Raw genomic sequence first — 18,840 nt, 5'->3', positions numbered from 1 at the left:
TACGACACGTGGATGCCACAGTGCTCCCAGGCGTCATTAGGGACCAGTGTGAACACGCCTGCAGCCTTAGGGTAAAAAAAATCTTGAGTAAGAGCTAGAAATAATGCCAAAATATCTTAAAATAACTAAAAAATAGCATTTGTGTCACTTAGTGCTCAGCAGGCACGGAGTCCTGATGGGTACTAGTCTGGCCTCCCACCTAAATTTGGGGGCTCCTGTGTATATGCCTCCAAAATACGTTGTTTTTTTTTTTTTTTTTTCAGATTTTTTGGGGCGATGAAACTAAAATCTAATGGCGGGCCAGTGCTTGCTGGCTTGCAGTTTGCATGATGCAATCAAGGCACGCTGATGAGATGCTCAAGGGCTTTTCGGTGAACACGGAGGGGTCTTACCATTAACATCCCCCCCCCCCCCCAAAAATGCCCCCCCATCCTCGAGCCAAGATGACTGTTGGAGCGCCTTTCTCAATTAATGGCTTTGTTTAATCATACCCCCTGTCCAGAGGAGTATTGCCTTACGGATAATTTCGTTTGCCTAACGAGATTTTCGCTAATTAAATCTCCTTTCGGTCGGTGCGGTTCTCCCTGCAGGATAGGGCGAAATGTTTGTGAAGCCATTGCTGCTGCTGGCTAAATAAACCTTTCCACTTGGCTACCAAAAAAACCCCACAGGGATTGGGGGTTGCAAACATTGCCTTGGCAAATTAATTAATTTTGCAACCCTAAAAACACTTTTCCATCCCCCCAAAATATCAGAGTTGCTCCCTCCAACCCCTTTTTTGCTCCAGTGTGGTCGCGCATCAGGGTGTTCGTACATCAAAAAAACACACGTATTTCTGGTTACAAAGTAACAAATGCAGGAGGATTTTGACTTATTTGGGGTTGATTAATTGGGAAAAATCAGAGTGGGGTCTAAAATAGTTCCAAAATTTGTCAGCAGGGTTTTGGGGTGTTGCAGCAAAACGTGGATTTATTTAAGAATAAGTTGGATTTTCTCCAAAGAGCTGCAGTGTCAAGATAGCAAAATCCTACAAAATAAGGAAATTCAGGAGATTTAGGAAATTCAGGAAAATTAGTTCAGGAAATTCAGGAAAATGAATTCAGGAAATTCAGGGAGGAAATTCTTGCAAATTCAGGAAAGTCCCGTTCAAGCCGAAGTCATGCATCTCTATATTGCAGCGCTGGTTTTTCTCCTAAAAATCCCTATTTCCGCCAGCCCCTGTGGGAGTCTCCGAGCAAATTCACTTTGGATTAAATAGAATAGAATGGAATAGATCCTTACAAATGAGATATTCTCAAATATCTCAACTATTCTTATTTCTCAAAATATTTCAGTTGAGATACGGAATTGGGATATATCTCAAATATCTCAAATATTATTATTACATTTTTCTATCGAATAAGAAACGATCCCTATAAATGGCTCATGTGCCAGACACTGACCCTGGAAATAAATCTCAGCTGAATCATAAAATGAATCTAAATAATGCAAATTTGGATGGGGGAGGGGGATGCACCATGCACTCGTGGATGTCCTGTTGTGATGGCAAAGATTTTGGGTCTTTCTGCAGCTTTTTTGGGTGTCTTCAGGGGCTGAACTGCAGGCTTTGACTTAAAATACATATATTTTATATAAAATATGGGCTGAACCATGGTGTTTTGCATAAAATACTTATCATACATATAACATGATAGATGATGCGAGATGATCTAGGCAATATGAAATACGTGATATGAAATAGGCGATACATATATACTAATATATATGCTATATATACACAATACATATATGGTAATATGTATGATATATGATACAGTATAATGATATATTACACAATTTATATATATGTCATAGTATATAATAATGTAATTCTGTAATATTATATGATACATGAAACAACTGTGGTTCTGCCCACGTAGAAGATATATATTTTAATATATAATTGCATGATATGTGTGTGTATATAAAAATTTATGGGGGGCTGCATAAAAGACTGTTTACAGCCTTGGTGGGAAATCTGGGATTAGGTGCGCACTGCAGGAGGATTTTGGCTACGAGTTGTGTTTTTTTCATGAGGAAAAGAAGGCAGAGGGGGATGATCCCCCTTGCAGTGGCCGTGGCTGCACCCCCCTGGGCGCGGGTTTGGGGCCCCCCTGCACCCCCCCGGGCACGCGTAGGGGCCCCGCAGGATTGGCGCTGCCCTGCACTGGGCTGGTTGCAGGGAGGCTGAAAATCGTTTGCCAGAGAGGCAGCTCAAGAAAATCACTGTCCCTTTAGCGGGAGCTCCTGTGAAAAGGAATAAACCATATTAACTTTGTATATTTATTATATATGGTATATAATTAGATATATAATCTATTATATAATTAGATATATAATCTATTATCTACATCATCTGTATTATCTACATCAATTATCTATATTATTTATATTCTAATCTGTGTATATATAAACAATTAACTCTGTATATTCATATATAATATATAGCTAATATACATGGAAAATATGGATAATATATAAATATAATATGTGTAATACAGTATATATATAACATAGAAGAAACTATTAATGCTGTATATTTATTATATATAAGAGAGTATGGGTCACATAATATAGATAATATATAATTATGTAGTGTGTATATAAAAAACTATATTAACTCAGTATATTTATAATAGATATATAGTTTACGCATATAGATAATATAGGTAATATAGATAATATATGTAATTATAGAATACATAAAATAAATACACATTTTATGTACATTGTATATACACTATATTATATGTACATGATATATTTTTTTATATATATATTATGTATAACTGTATATGTATTTTGTAAACATATGTATATATATCGCACAGCCTTTTTCATGTTATACCTGTTTACATGCACCTTGCTTGGAGCTGGTAGCCCAGGGCACCACCAGCAGCCGTGCTGATTGACTCCAAATTTTCACACCCAAATTACCCCAAAGTCATGGAATTAAAGTAATAATAATAGTAATAATAGTGATAATAACAACAACAACAATAATAATAAATAAATAATGTTATAGCATTATTATTTATAGTATTTTATAATTAATAATAAAAATATAGCATTGTTGATCGTTAATATTATTAATATTATCAATACTGTTAATATTAATATTACTACAGGGGGCTGCTTGCTGCCTCAGCATCGCCACAAATGCAAAAGTAATGCCGAATCCTCTGCAAAGTACATGGCTGGTCGGTGGGTGCAGTAACGCTGTGAATTTTCCCAATTCGGGCAAATCTGATGGGATTTTCAGTGGGTGTCTAGAGACCCTCTGGGGAAGCAGGTGCTGATCAGCGCAATTTCAGATTTTGACACCAAATTCTGGGGACCGCGAGAGCATGTGGCGGTGGCTCAGATGTGCGCTTAAATAAGAGTAAAGATCAAACCTGTAGTTTTTTACTCCTGTGTATCAAAAGCGGATTTTGTTTTTCCCCCTCCCCAGAAGGAAAAAAAAAGAAAATTGCCCAGAAAATTAACTTTTTTTGCACATTTCCCACAAGTTTCTTTCTCTGTTTTTGTCGTTTCTGGCTGCAGTTGCATGCTTGGCGTGTCTCCCGGGCACGCTCCATGCATGCTCCCTGCACGCTCGCTCCCACGCTCGCTCCCGGGCACGCTCCCGGGCACGCTTCCCACCCCCCGGGCCCCCCTCCCTGCCACCACAGAGCCCCCACCGCTCGCTCAGTCCCACCTCCCACGCGCGGCCCACCTGCACTTGCGTGTGCTCCCAGGCGTGTTCCCTGCCGCGCTCCCAGCGCCCACGCACGCTTCCTTGCACGCCTCGAGCTCCCCTTCATCCTCTGGTGCACACTCCCACGCACGCTCTCATGCACGCTCCCTGCCTGCTCCTGTGCACATTCCCATGCACACTCCCATGCACGCTCCCTGCATGCTTCTGTGCACATTCCCATGCTCATTCCCATGCACACTCCCTGCACACTCCCACACACACTCCCATGCACTCTCCCTGCCTGCTCCTGTGCACATTCCCATGCACACTCCCATGCACGCTCCCTGCATGCTTCTGTGCACATTCCCATGCTCATTCCCATGCACACTCCCTGCACACTCCCACACACACTCCCATGCACTCTCCCTGCCTGCTCCTGTGCACATTCCCATGCACATTCCCATGCACTCTCCCTGCACATTCCCATGCACATTCCCATGCACTCTCCCTGCACATTCCCATGCACATTCCCATGCACACTCCCTGCATGCTCCTGTGCACATTCCCATGCACATTCCCATGCACACTCCCTGCACACTCCCTGCATGCTCCTGTGCACATTCCCATGCACATTCCCATGCACACTCCCTGCACACTCCCTGCATGCTCCTGTGCCCATTCCCATGCACATTCCCATGCACATTCCCATGCACATTCCCATGCACTCTCCCTGCACACTCCCTGCACACTCCCTGCCTGCTCCTGTGCCCATTCCCATGCACATTCCCATGCACTCTCCCTGCACTCTCATGCATGCTCCCTGCATGCTCCTGTGCCCATTCCCATGCACATTCCCGTGCACATTCCCATGCACATTCCCATGCACATTCCCATGCACACTCCCTGCACACTCCCTGCCTGCTCCTGTGCACATTCCCACGCATGCTCCCAGCAAGCACCACGATTGCCTCCCTCTTCCCTCCTCCACCATCAGTGAACTAAAAAGCTCCAAAAATAGCCCAATTTTCCCCCAATTTTCAAGAACTTTGCCCAACATCTTCCCAGCAGGACTCTGCCCACTGGTGCCCGGTGCAGCATCCCAGCTCCGTAGCAGAGGCATTTTGCAGCCCCTAAATATTTGTCCATGCAGCTTTGCAGGACAATAATATTTCATAATAATTAATAATATTTAATAAGAACTAATAATATTTAATACCATTTAATGCTATTTAGTATTATTTAATATTATTTAAAAATGTGGTATTTTGGCGTGAACATCACCTGCAGCTTATGGAAAGCAGTAAGGCTAAAAAAGTTACAGGGAGAATTGCAATAACCCCTTTGAGAGCAAAATTATTGGCAACTGAGGAGAAATATGGGAAAAAAAAATATATATTAATGAAAAAAATAATATATTAACGAAACATTAACTCTCAACATGAGTTGACTTCCGTGAGAGCTGTGAGGGAGGGATGCAGTGCTAAAAAATCCCACCATAAGGAAAAGAAAAGAAAATAAAAATGTTTTATCTCTGATCTCGTTCTGTGATAATGATCTTAACGGAGTTTGAAAACGGCAAGGAAAAAAACGTGCGTGGTTTTTAAATGAGAGTTGCCTTCGCTCCAAAGGACTGGAGCTGAGATTTGGGGTATTTTCTTATTTTGGGGCGTATTTTGTTATTTATTTGGGGTAATTTACTATTCGGGGGGGTGTTTTATTATTTGTTTGGGATAGTTTCTTGTTTGGGGAAATATTTTATTAATTAGGTGGGGGGTTGTATCATTATTTTGGGGGGTATTTTATATTTGGTAGCATTCCAGTCAGGTTTGGGATGGTCCCAGCATCGGTGGCTTATCCGACCCGCCGCAGCGGGATTGTGGAGACGCCAAGTAGGAAAGAAATTAAAAGAAGGATTGTAATTCTGTATGCGGAATTTCACCTCTGCTGGGGAACTGCTGTCACTGGGATGGGATGGGGATTTAACCCAGCCCTCCGAAATGCTGAGATCAGCTGCGGGAGCCAAATTCCGGGGCAAATATTGCACATACAGAGAAGGGGAGCCCAGGGGGGAGATGCTGCAGGGGCGTTTGGGGTGCAAACCCCTTTTTGATGGACTTGTTTTACTGAAAACCTCTGGTTAAAGTGCTTTTTTTTTTGGTGCAAACCCCCATTTAAAGGACTATTTTTGGTGCAAAACCCCTGTTTGGAGGGCTTTTTTGCTGCAAACTCCTTTCTGAAGAGTTTCATTGGTGCAAACCCCTTTTTGTAGGCCTTTTAGGTGAAACCCCCTATTTAAAGTGCTGTGTTGGTGCAAAACCACTGTCTGAAGAGCTTTTTTTTGGTGCAAACCCTTTTTTGAATCGCTTTTTTCCTGCAAAACTCATGTTTAATGTGTTTTTTTTTTTTGCTGCAAACACTCGGTTGAAGGACTTTTTTTGCTACAAACCCCTGGTTTAAGGACTTTTTTTTTTTTTTTTTTCCTGCAAACCCTCTTTAAAGGACTTTTTTTATTGCAAGCCCCAGCTGGAAGGACTTTTTTGGGTGCAAACTCCTGCTTGAAGTACTCTTTTTTGTTACAAACCCCTGCCTGAATGGATTCTTTTCGGTGCAAACCCCCAGTTTAAAGGTCTTTTTTTGCTGCAAACTGCTTTGGAGGAGGTGCTAAAGCAACGTCGGGGCAGGATGAGTATGGTGACCGAGCCTGGATGCTTGCACACGACACAGGGCTGATTTTTGGGGAAAACCTCAGGATTCTAGGAGAAAGGAGGGAATGATGGCCACCTGTGTGGGGTTTTGAATGTGATTTAACCCTTTTCCTTCTTTTGCCAAGTGAAATACATGCAAAATCCCTGTCCCTAATGCTTTTTTATTCTTAAGGATAATTAAAATAATACCGGTTTTGCTAAAATAATTGCATTTTTGCACGCAAAAAATATCCTGTTGTGGAGAAATTCATGTTACCCGATGATGCTCCTTGATGCCATCCTGTGAGCAAAATGATGTTGGTTTTAGGGTTCTTTTGGTTTTAATTTCAGCCCAGAACAGGTGATGGAGGAGCAAACCCATCCCGGGGTGGGTAGTGAAGGAGCATCATCTGTGGGCAGCATCCCCCTTTCCAACCTTTTTTTGCTCCCAATAGCTTCATACAGGTGGGAAAAATATTTTTTCCTGCTGTTTTTTTGGGGGAAAAAATGAAGTTTTCTCCACTTTTCCTTCTCTTCTCTGTGCTGAGCGCTTGCCACCCTGCTGTCTGTTTTTCCTCGCTGAGGTTCAGTTCTAATTATGTTGATTTTCTTCAGCCCACCCCCCTCCTGGCAAGCTTATTAGGGGGAATATTTTTATTTATTATCATTTCGCCCAACTCCCGCCAGCATTTCCAATTACTCTCGCCGCTTCCTTGTAATTGTCTTTCCGTAATGGCTGCGAAACAATTGCGCTAAATGAGGTGGCTCCGGCAAGATGAGGGTTTCACTTCATTAAAGGCTAATGGATTCCCAGCTCCAGCTCTGTGGGCAAAAAAATAAGGGAAAAAAAAAAAAAAGAAAAAAAAAAAAAAAAAAAAAGGACATTTAAACAACTTCTTTTATTTTATTGGGATAACTTTCACCAGTATAAAGGGGTTTGGGTGTGTTTTTGGTGTTGGGTGTGTTTTGATGACCATGATATTTGCAGCATCGTAGAGGTGTGTGTGGGTTTTCGCCATATCCAGGCTTGAACCTCTTTTTTGGTTTGGGGGGATTTCAAAAATTATTTTTCTCTAAATTCCTGCTGGCTTGCCAAAGCTGGCTTTCCCCCCCTTTTTTTTTTTGGCTAAATATAGTGATACACTATACTTACTGCTATAAATAGAATATATGATTTATATATGATAGAAGTATATGGCACATAGCAAAATAATAACACTGATACATAACAGGTATCAATATAATACATGCATATATTTATAAATAAATAATTACATGACATAATTCTACATTATAGAAATACATATCATATTGCTTGATATAAACAATATATTGATATATAATGCTTGATATATAGTGATATAGTGCTAAGAATTGTTATATTGCTGTATATTATATACCATAGATTATTTATAATAGCAATAATCATATTGCTATATATATAGCTATATATATACACCAATATAATCTATTTTTTGCTATTTTTATCTCCTTTTGTGCTACCAAACATATTGGCCTAGCAGCCAGGAATAGAGGCAAAGCTTTTGGCTTTTGGTTGAAATTTGAATTCTCTCTGGATATTATTTTTGCTCTTTGAGTAGATATTATTTCAGTGTTATTTTTATTTATAAAAACCTTTTCTTTTTGAAATTTCTCCCATCTTCCCCATTCTCCCTCTGATTTCCCTTCTTTTGCTGGATGTGGATGTGGTCCAGGTGCTGGGATGGAGTCAGGATCCGTGCTGGTACCATGTGGAGTCAGGTGCCACTGCTCAAGGATTTTTTTTTTAAGCCAAAGAAAGAATCAGTTCCCACCAGGACTTTTTTTTTTTTTTTTTTTTTTTTTGCAAAAAAATGCAAAATCAACCCTTTGGCTGTAGTGTGATGCTTGGGGCTGAAGTGAACGGGCTCAGACATCGTTAGCACAGGAATGGGGCTTCACAGCAAGGTAAAGTTCAGGTGGGAACTCACGGAAAGCCCTTCAAAGAAACAGAATTCCCAGTTAGGTGAAATATTCAGAGCCAGACCCACCACCAGAATTATCAGGTGCTTGGGTAGATGTCTAAAAGTGGGTAAAAACCAGGCTGAAATGGCCATACTATCATAAGAATCATGCTGCTAAATCTGAAAAAAAAAAAAACAAAACTATTTTTGGAATCAAGGTGCAAGGGGCACCCCAAAATAGAGAGGAAGATGCTTTAATCTGGGGATTGCCCGTCAAAATATGAATTATCGCCATCATGATGGAGGGGAAAAAAACAAAAACTTGAGAAAAGGTGTTTTTTTTGAGAAAAAATGCAGAAGTTTGATAAAGGAGATAAAAAGCAGCAGCAGGAAGGGTTAATGCTTACAGAAGGTGGGATATATATATATTGGATATATATTAGATATATTACATTCTATTAATCCATTGGATCTATTATACTGGATGTGTATATTGGATATTATATATATTTTTATTTATGTATATGAAAACAATACCTATGTAAAAATAAATAATATGTATATCTATCAAAATATATATTGGATATTTTGGTTATGTTATGTTATGTCCATCCGCTGGATATATATGCATACACTATTCTATCCGTACTATTATATCCAGATAATATATCGAATATATCAATCCAATATATATCATACATCTATTTTTTATATATATCGTCTCTCTATGTATCCTCTCCCCCATATATCCTCTCTCTCTATATATATACAGGATGTTTATATATATAGACATTATATGTATGTCCTTATCTGCATTAACCAATTATATCCATGTAATATGTATAATTGAAAAATTTATCTATTGTATGGATATAATTGGATAATGTGGAAGAAGACATATATTATATATAAAATAATCCAGTAAGATACATGTTGGGGGGATATAATTGGGTAATGTGGATGAAAACATAGATATATATTTTATATACATAGGAAGTGGAGAGGTGGCTATGGCTGCTGGGGGGGGGATGGCAGATTTATTGGGGGTCAGGGCATCACGGGGGCTCCCGCCGGTCCCTGCAGTGCCGGGATGCTGCCGTTCACATGGCCATCACGACGGAGAGCTTCGACTCTTCTGGGTGTTAAACCACTGCAATATAGATTTACCCACCGAGCCAGGGGAGCGAATCTTGCAATATCTCAGGAAAATCCCTTTTTTTAGTTAAAATGCCTCGGAACACTGCTTGGCTGGCACCGCATCCTTCGCCTATCATTGCATCCCGCATCCCATGTTTTCCTTTAGCTCCGCCTTGTGCACATCAAGTGTCTCCCCCATTAAAAAAAAAAAAAAAAAAATAAAATTTTTTGCCATAGGAACAAGGTTTTCTTGTTGTAAATGTATTTATCTTTCTGCATAATAATGGAATACTGAACTGTGCATCCTTCAGGGAGCCATGAGAAATTCCCATGTGCTATCCCCAGCCCAGGGCCACTCATCCTTATTGCCTCTAAGAGATAAAATACACTTGAAAAAAACTCTGCAAAAATCGTCATTTTAAGAAGCTAACTGACCTTCAAGCCTTACCTTCCATCAAGGTGCGCGCAGTGGGATTTTTTGTAGAAAAATGGCATTTTTTAGGCACACAACCTTTTGAAAATGTATATACGTACCGTAGAGCTTTGCAAAATTGGGGTGACTCACAATGGCAGGAGGCACCTTAGCTTTGCTTTAGCTGCCCAGTGCTGCAATTTTAGGTTTAAGAAAACAGAAAAGCACCTAAAATCGGGATGGTGACATCTTTGGGCAGTGGCAGCGGTGGTAGTTCGCGCTGGACAAATGCTGAAGCAAAAAGTCATCCCTTATATAGGTTTTGCAGGAGTTTTATGCGCCCGGGAGGAGGAGTAGCAATGACCAGCAACTGGCCACAGTGACGTGCAACCCTTTGCCTCCTTGCCTTGAGCCGACAGTGTGTTTTAAGTGTCTGATTTGGGGCAAAATCCTGCATTTGCGTGAAGGTGGCCACCAGCTGCTGCTGCAGAGCTCCATTAACCCAGCACTGGGACAACACCAGACCTTCATTTTGTTGATAATTCTCACTAATTTTCACCCTGTCCTTTCGGGGCTCCTCACCATCAGGCAACTGGCCAGGACGGATGCATACCGTTGCCTTCGTCCTTATTTTGCAAAGCATCCTCATCCTCATCCTATTTCACATCCCAGCTTGAGGGTTGCGTCCTTCCAAGATTTCAGCCCTCCTTATTTCGAAGGAATTTAAGAGCATCCGTGTTTTTCCACGTGCTTTTCCCTTCCTGGATGCGAACACCAGCTCAATCAGCAGAATAATTCAGGATATTATTTGGGATTATTTCAGCGCAGAGCAAAAAGCAGACCTGATGGTGGAAGGATGGTGCAACCTGATGAGCCGAAATACTTAATTATTGCAGACGTGACCTTGCTGGGCTGAGCTACCAGACAGCCAGGGATGCTCACCTCCAAAAAAAAAACCCAGGGCAGACTTGACACAGGGACTCCTGACAAAGCCAGCACTCCCCGACCTTAATTAGGCACCTGTCATTAAGCACAGAGCTCGTATAACCACACGTCCAAACCTCCCTGGCTCTGGATCACGACGTTACAGCACTCAAATACATGAAAAAAAAAAGCCTGGTGTGGTTGCAGAGCGTCACATCTCATCGTACTCGAGCTGCATTCTTATTAAGATAATTATAAAACCATTTTGCAATTAATAATTTTTTTAGGATGCAACATTGAATGGAGCTTTAGTGACACCCGGGGCTTAATTTATCTTCATCCCGGGGCAGAAAAATGTTGTAAATCAGCTTCGCTGGCCTCAGCAGAGGAATTATTTTCTGTCCTGTTTGGAAACTGGGTGTATTTTGGGCATGTTGGGGACCCTTTTTTCCTTCAGCTGTTGCACCACTATTAGATTTGCAGGGAAAAATTAGGTTTTTTGCAGCTTTCTCTGTCCTGGAGTTACTTTTGGTGGTTAAATCTAGCTCAGGTGTGCTGATGGAGTGGTGAGAAATCAGATGTTTCTGGGAAAAATTGCCTTTTTTTTTTTTTTAAATAGAGAAGAAAAAAAGCAGTTAATTGAATTTCAAAGCATGGGAATTATTTTTTGTTGAGGGTGGGTAAAGGACATGGCCTCCCTTCATGGACTGAATTACTCTCTGCTTGGGACAGCTGATTTACCAGCGCAAACAGGTGTCAAAAGAACCCCAAAACCCCAAATCTTTAGGTTTTCTTATGAGCTCGGGAACTAAATACAGATATTTGAGGGTGGAACTTGGTTGATGTGGGGTTGATGGGAACCTTTGATAAAAGCTGAATATCCCTGGAAAAGGAGTATCACCATTTATCAGCCAAGTCCTGTGCTTGGTGCAGAAATTATTCGCAGTGTGTTTTGCAAGAAATTTGGGATAAAAAGCATCTTTTGACTGAAATATCGCCTCATTTGTGCACCGGGGCTGCATGATGAGTTAAATGGCGGCAGCAAATGATTTTTGCAGGAAAGCCACAGCACGGGAAGGAATAGCCTGTGGGGTTTTGGGGAGCTGAACTGACTTACAGGCGTGCCTGTACCATGCAGGCAGCGGGATGCAGACAGCCCAAGGCTGCCCTTAGCTCCGGAGCCAGGAGTGGGACGGACCTTTTGGGATCCAAACTGTGCCAGAATTGTCTGTTTTTCCCAGCTAGTTCAGTCGGGTTAATAAAAAAATCCATTGCCATCTTGCCAGAGGGGCTGCGGAGCAGCACAGAGCCTCGCTGGGCTGCTGGCGGCCCGGGGAGATGTAAAAATCAGCATTTTTTTTAAAAGTTGGGTCAAAATGGAGAGTCGCTGAGCTTTGCTTTTCGCCGGTGTCTTTGTGTTGGTCCTCACCGGCATCTTCAGTTTGCTTTTAGCCAGTGGCTTTCATGTGAGCCTAGCTAGAATCCACGGTTTGCTTTCAGGCAGTGTCCATGGTTCGGGCTTAGGCAGCATCTTCGGTTTATCTGCCGTCCTTGGTTCAGTCCCAGCCAGCATCCCTCCCGCGATCCTAGCCGAGCATCCTTGCGTTGGTCCTCTCCAGCATCCCTGGTTTGACTTCAGCCAGCATCCTTGCTTTGATTCTAGGCAGCATCCCTGGTTTGACTTTAGCCAGCACCCCCAGTTTAATCCTAGCCGTCCCCACGCTTCGATTTTAAACCTTGCTTTGCTCCCAGCCAGCATTCCCATGAGCATCCTCGGTTTAAATGAACAGAATCTCCAGCTTATATACGTAAATATATATAAAAACACATGCCCAACTGCTGCGACGGGGCCAGTGCAGCCCATTGCACCCAGCACCCTCTGCTGCTGCACGAACCAAGCCCTTGCGAAAGCCAAGCGCTCCTCCCCAAACCTGCCGCAGCGTGGCACCTTCCTGCTTTTGATCTAGTTTTGGCTGGACATTTTTAGGCTTTAGCTGATGCGAAAAATGAAGTGAAGGGGCTTGTGCTTCATTAGAAACTCAGGCAGTCTCTGGAGTTTCTAGAGCATCGGGTAAAGAGCTGAATTTAGACAACTTTATTGCCCATTCTCATTTTGGTTTTCAGCAATTTTTCGCAGTAGATTGTCCCAGCAAGTGGTGGGTGGCAAATCCCTGGCTGGTGTGAATGCAAGGGGGGATGGTGGTCACTTGTGCGGTGACACTTGCCCAAGTTCAAGCCAATAATTTTTTTTTTTCTTCCTCTAAAGAGATTAAAAAAATGAGCAAAAAAATTACCGACGAGCTGTGTTTTGCCCATGTGAGTAAGAAATCAGGATGAACATCCCCAGCACCACGACAGAGCTGCCACACTTAAGCATTTCACTTAAAATTCAGTCAAAGCTCTGCAAAAAAAGTCTTTTTCTCACTGTTTTGGGGGTGCTCAGGATTCAGTGCCGGGCTTCATGCTCCTCTCCACTCCCGCATCCTTTGAAAGCCGCAGCAGTGGGTTGCGTACTCTGGTTGTAAAGATAATTAAGTTGCATTTCTGCGTGTTGTTTACCATTCCTCTGAACCAACAGTTCCCTAGAGACTTCAGCTCAGGGTTTGTTTTGGTTTTTTTTTTTTCGTTTTTTTTCTTTTTTTTTTTTTTGCAAACCTCCTTGCAAGCGCATTCTTCATTATGCTTCAGTAACAATTTTAATTTTACTATTATTAAACCATCCCAGACGCTGCATTATTATGTGCCTTGGAGCTGAAATTCCTGAATTGGGGGGAGGAGTGTGGGGGGGGGGTGGGGGGGGGCGGAGAGCGACTCACATCTGGGCTTGTTCTGCAGATGTTTGCTCCACTTTATAAAGGAGCAGACATTAAAGCGCAATGTTGAAATAATTTTGCCCCAAGATGGGTTTGCACAGGTCGGCACGGGATGGGAATGGCCTTGGCACAGAGAAGAACCCTAAAACTTATTTCTTATTTCAAACTGTGCAGGAGCTGGTTGTAAAAAGACCTTGTCCTGGTGTGGCTTTTGCGGGGGAGCGGGGGGGAACAAGCAAGAACCCCCAAAAATGTGCCCTGGAAAAAAATAATAGTTGAAAAAAAAAAAAAGTACAGTGGCACCAAAAACCTGAACTTTGGTGCCACTTGACAATCAAACCCAATTTTGGATTTTTCTTCTCCTGACACAGGAGCAAAAAAATCACCCCAGACATCTGGGAGTGTCACTGGTGGGATATGGCGAGCTCAGTATGCCAAAAATACATATATTTTTCTACAAGGACTCCGGTGCATGTGCATGCATTTGCATATTCTCATGTGCACGATTACATGTGCATGTTTACAAGTGCGTTAACATGTTTGCATGTGTGTGATTGCATGTGCAGGTTCATGTCTGCATGTGCATTTGAATGTTTACGAGTGCATTTGTATATGCACCCGTGCATGTTTGCATGCACATTTGCTTGCACATGCATGTGCATGCTTCCGTGTAAATGGTTGCATTTGCATATGCCTGTTTGTACGTGCACGTGCATGTTTGAATGCACGCGCATGCTTGCATGTTTACATACATTTGCATGTTTGCATGTGTATTTGTATGTTTGCACATGCATATACATACATATTTGCATGCATGCAAATGCATGCATACGCACAGAAGTCCTCGTAGCAGAATATATACGTTTTTTGCACGCTAAGACACATGCACGAGCCAGGCAAGGCAGGGATCTGTGCTCCCAGTGAGCAGCACGTGCGGATATAGCCCCCATATGCAGCTCTCCTGATTTACACACCCTCAATAACTTTCTTTTCTGCCCATTATCTCTAACCCATATACTCCAGGAAGTTTAATTTCTTCTCGCTAGTAATCACCATTAAATAGAAATTGTCTTTTTCTGTGTAAACACGTCATTAGTGAAGCTGATTTCTGCAGGGTCCAGATTTCGTTTTTATTAAAATGAAACATTTTTCGGCTCCTTACTGTGTCCAGAGATGAAGAGGATAATTTTAACCCGTTGGGTTGGCCACAGATAATTGTGCCAGCGTTTGATTGGGGCGATTAGGGAAATCTCCTCTTTTCATGCAGAAGAATTTGCATTTTTGCCCCTTACTTCTCTGAGGAGGAGTCATGCTTTCCTACACAGCCAATCTTAATGAGTGTTATCAATCCTGATGAATATATTTTCATCTTCACTTTATGGGCTTGTTTTTTATTAGGGAAGGGCTGAAAAACGGGTCCAGGTGAAAACTCAGGGTGGGAAAAGGCACCGAATTTCAGCTCCTTTTTGTAAGGATGGTGATCAATACGAGAAATCACCTTTTTTTTGTTGTGTTTTTTTTTTTTTTTTTTTTCCCTGCCTGGCCATTGGGAGCATCTGAATTATTTTGGAGCACAGAAAGCATCCCTGGAATGACGCAGGGTTTTTCTGGGGGAAAAAGAGGTGGTTTTGGTGCCAGAGGTTGCAAACTGCCAGCAGCATCATCCCTCACCTGTTGTGCAAGGGCCGTATTTCCCCCCAAATCTGCTTGCTGCAGCTCTTTGCCCCCATCCCACAGGAAACTCAGAGATCCCCTTGTGCTGCCATCATCTCGTCAGGTACTGCTGTGAAAAGATGTTTTTCCCCCCAGATACCAAGGAAAATAATGAAGCTCATATATATAAAATATATATGTGAAAAAATATATATAATATATTCTGTATTATTCCCATTATATATATTCCCAAATACGGGATTAATATTTATTGTTCCCATATATATCCTATCCTATCCTATCCTATCCTATCCTATCCTATCCTATCCTACTCTACCATATATATTATATATATAATATAAGGGAATAATATATAGTGGAATAATACATAATATAGTATGCCCATTTATATAATAAATATAATATAATATAATATAATATAATATAATATAATATAATATAATATAATATAATATAATATAATATAATATAAATACAATATAATTAATATACTATACCATTCTATACTATACTATACTATACTATAATATATAACATAACATAACATAATATAATATGTAATATATATGGGAATTAGGTGACCTTGTGGTATTTCCTCTCTCTCTCTGCCATACCCAGACCTTGAATTTTTTGGCTCCATTACTAAAAAAAAGGCAAATTAATTCTGAATATACCATATACAATCTATTCGCAACGCTTGCTTTGGCTTCGAAACCAGTTTCCTCTTCCCGTGCCACCCGGAAAATCGTATTTTCAGACACGGGGCATCATATTTTTCAGACAAATACGCCTCTTAGCATCCCCAAAATGCAGATTCCCTGCTGGTACGGGGACCCAGGGTGGAACCTCTCTGCCTGCCCCTCTCCCGCAGCAAATTTAATGTATTTATTTAAAATCCCAGCTTGGAGGCGCGTGGCCGGAGCCCAGCCGCTCGCCGTTCGGATGCTGTTTGCACAAGCCCACTGGGGGACAGCGAGGGATTGTGGGGCGGCGGGAAGGCAGCTTGGTGAGGCTGATTTCAACCTTTTTTCCCCCAAACTGCTCTGAAGAGCTTGCCTTTTGCTTTTTTTTTTGCTTTTGTTTGCCTTTTTTTTTTTGCTTTTCTTTGCCTTTTTTTGTTGTTGTTTTGCTTGCCTTATTTTTTGCTTTTCTTTTTTTTTTTATTTCCTTTTATTTTTCCTTTTATTTTCCTTTTATTTTCTTTTATTTTTTATTTCCTTTTTTTTGCTTTTCCTTTCCAATTTTGCTTGCTTTTCTTTTGCTTTTCCTTGCTTTTTCTTTTCATAGAGGCATGTAAGTGGCCAGGGCTCCTCTCCCAGCTAGGAATTTGTGTTGAAAAACACCCTTTTTGGGCACAGAGGCTCATTTCTCCCCCAGATTGTGTTTTTTTGGGGGGAGGATATTGCTGCAAAAGGAAAGCATCACCTGGGTAAGTAAATTCCTGTGGTTGCTTTTGTGCCTGGTGGAGCGTCCCACTAACATCCACAAATGCCCCAAAACAGATTTTTCCTCTCAGAATGCATCAGGACCGTGGCCTGGTTGCTCTAGAGAAATTAAATTATGCAGAACCCCTCTATTTTGGGAAAAAAAGAGAGCGGGAACAACAGGGTGCTGTGTTGTCTCTGTCCCCTGGAGTTTTGCGGGGTGGTTTCACAAGCATCAGTGTGAGTTTTGCAGGAAACTTAACCCATGTTGTGGAGATGGTGGAATGATTCAGCACTTCCAGCGCAAGCGTCTAGGTGCAAAGTTGCAGAGGTCCAGACAAAGTTGCTGAAAAAAAAAGTCAAGCAGGCTAAATTGAAAAAAAAAAAAAAAAAAAAAAAAAAGCAAATGGACGTTGTATTGCACAGTTGCAAAAAATGCAAATGCGAATTGCACTGGAAAGCTGCAAAAGGGCAAGCATGCATTGAATTGAAGAGTTGCCAAAACCTGCCAACACACTGCATAGTAAAACCTGCAAGCACATTGCATTGCAAAACCTGCAAACACAGGGCATTGCAAATCCTACAAACACATTGCATTGCATTGCAAAGCCTGCAAACTCATTGCATTGCATCTCAAAACCTTCAAACTTGCAAAGTTCCTCAGGTGCCAGTGTAGAGTCAATTTATTGCAGTTGCCAACAAATTTGTTCCAGTAACTCCTTGTTTTTCTGACACAAGGAATGAATTCCCTCTTCTGTTTTGCCCTTGGAAACTCAAGTTTAATGATGGGAATCTTTCTTTGCACACCCATGTCCCCTTAAAATTCATAATCCTTTTATTACCGTTTAGCTTTTCTTACGTGACCTGCTGCCTATCCCCTTGCTTGTGATCCCAAGTTTTTTGCTTATTACGAAGTTAAAAATGAGTTATTTTCCCTGGAGCATGTTTTTTCCTTGCTTGGGCTGAGCAGATTTGCAGACACCAACTCCAGAAGTTGCTTTGAGCCTGTTCAAAGCTATTGATGCCGCCGGAAAAGGGGATGCTCTGGCCGAGCATCATTAGCACTGGGACCTTATTATTATCTATTTGTTAAGTGATCGCAGTGTGTTTTGAGCAAATAAAATTAAGCCTCGCAACCATTTTTTTCTGGGTGATATGCAAAAATTTATATTATAGCTATTAGCCCGGGATGCTCAGCTCCTTGTCCCGGCACCAGGATGCATCCGTGGGGCCAATACAGAGTGATGGCTCTGAGGCCAGATGGTGAAAGGAAATTCCACAAGCCAGGATTAATCCTTATTTTTAATTTTAAAAAATGCTTTATAAATTTCTTCCTAGTTTGGAGATGCATCCAACTGTGGGAAGATGCCTGTAAGTATATTAAACCCTGGTTGGGATGCTTGAAATCAAGATTTTTGCTCCAAAACCCCCAAACCCGCCAAAACACAGTTGCAGAAACAGGGGTTTAAGGACTGAAATTAGTGCAAGGTTTAATTCTGGTATTTTCAAACTCCAGAGTTTATGTTCCCATGGCAACCAGTATTTTTATCCTCTTGGTTTGGTGCCTTGTGAGATGGAGCCGTCGGGAAATTTCTTCCTTCCTGAGACCCATGAAGGTGTTGGGGTCGGGTCAGAAGAAAAATAAAATTACATCCCCATCCGCCAATAAAAAAAAAAAAAAAGAAAGCAGGAATTTGGATGACATCCCTCTCACAGTGAGCAAAAAATAGCAGTTCTGGGGATGTTGCAACCCAGTGGGCTGTGGGTCATTGTGTCACTCTCTAAAACACACTAAAAACCCAGAAACAAATGAAAACAGGCACCAACAACCCAGAAACAAATGAAAACAAGCAAAAAGAAAAAAATCTCATTTTTTCTTCTCAGTGTCATTTTTAAATGATCCAATCTGGGTTGTGGCCTGATGGGCTGGTTGGAACTCAAGGAAGCAAGGAAAAACTTCCCAAATTTTCAATAGAATAAAATTATTCAGACCCAAAACAGCCTTTATCTGTGGAAAATTATTTATATTACCTGAGGTTACTTGCTGATGTGATTAATATTCTTTTTTTAGCAATTTATCCAAATTTTTCAGAGTTCAGGTCTGCTATCTATTG

General features: G+C 41.4%; 1 protein-coding gene across 2 annotated transcripts in view; it reads left to right on the top strand.

The window, feature by feature from the left end:
* LOC104364349 (homeobox protein PKNOX2) overlaps window positions 1–18,840 on the top strand; it is a 90,411-nt gene that overhangs the window by 19,182 nt on the left and 52,389 nt on the right. The window lies entirely within an intron of this gene.

Source organism: Tyto alba, unplaced genomic scaffold (assembly GCF_018691265.1).
Source record: "Tyto alba isolate M040663 unplaced genomic scaffold, T.alba_DEE_v4.0 Super-Scaffold_32, whole genome shotgun sequence".
Taxonomy (NCBI): domain Eukaryota; kingdom Metazoa; phylum Chordata; class Aves; order Strigiformes; family Tytonidae; genus Tyto; species Tyto alba.
This window is presented reverse-complemented; position numbering and strand designations above follow the sequence as displayed.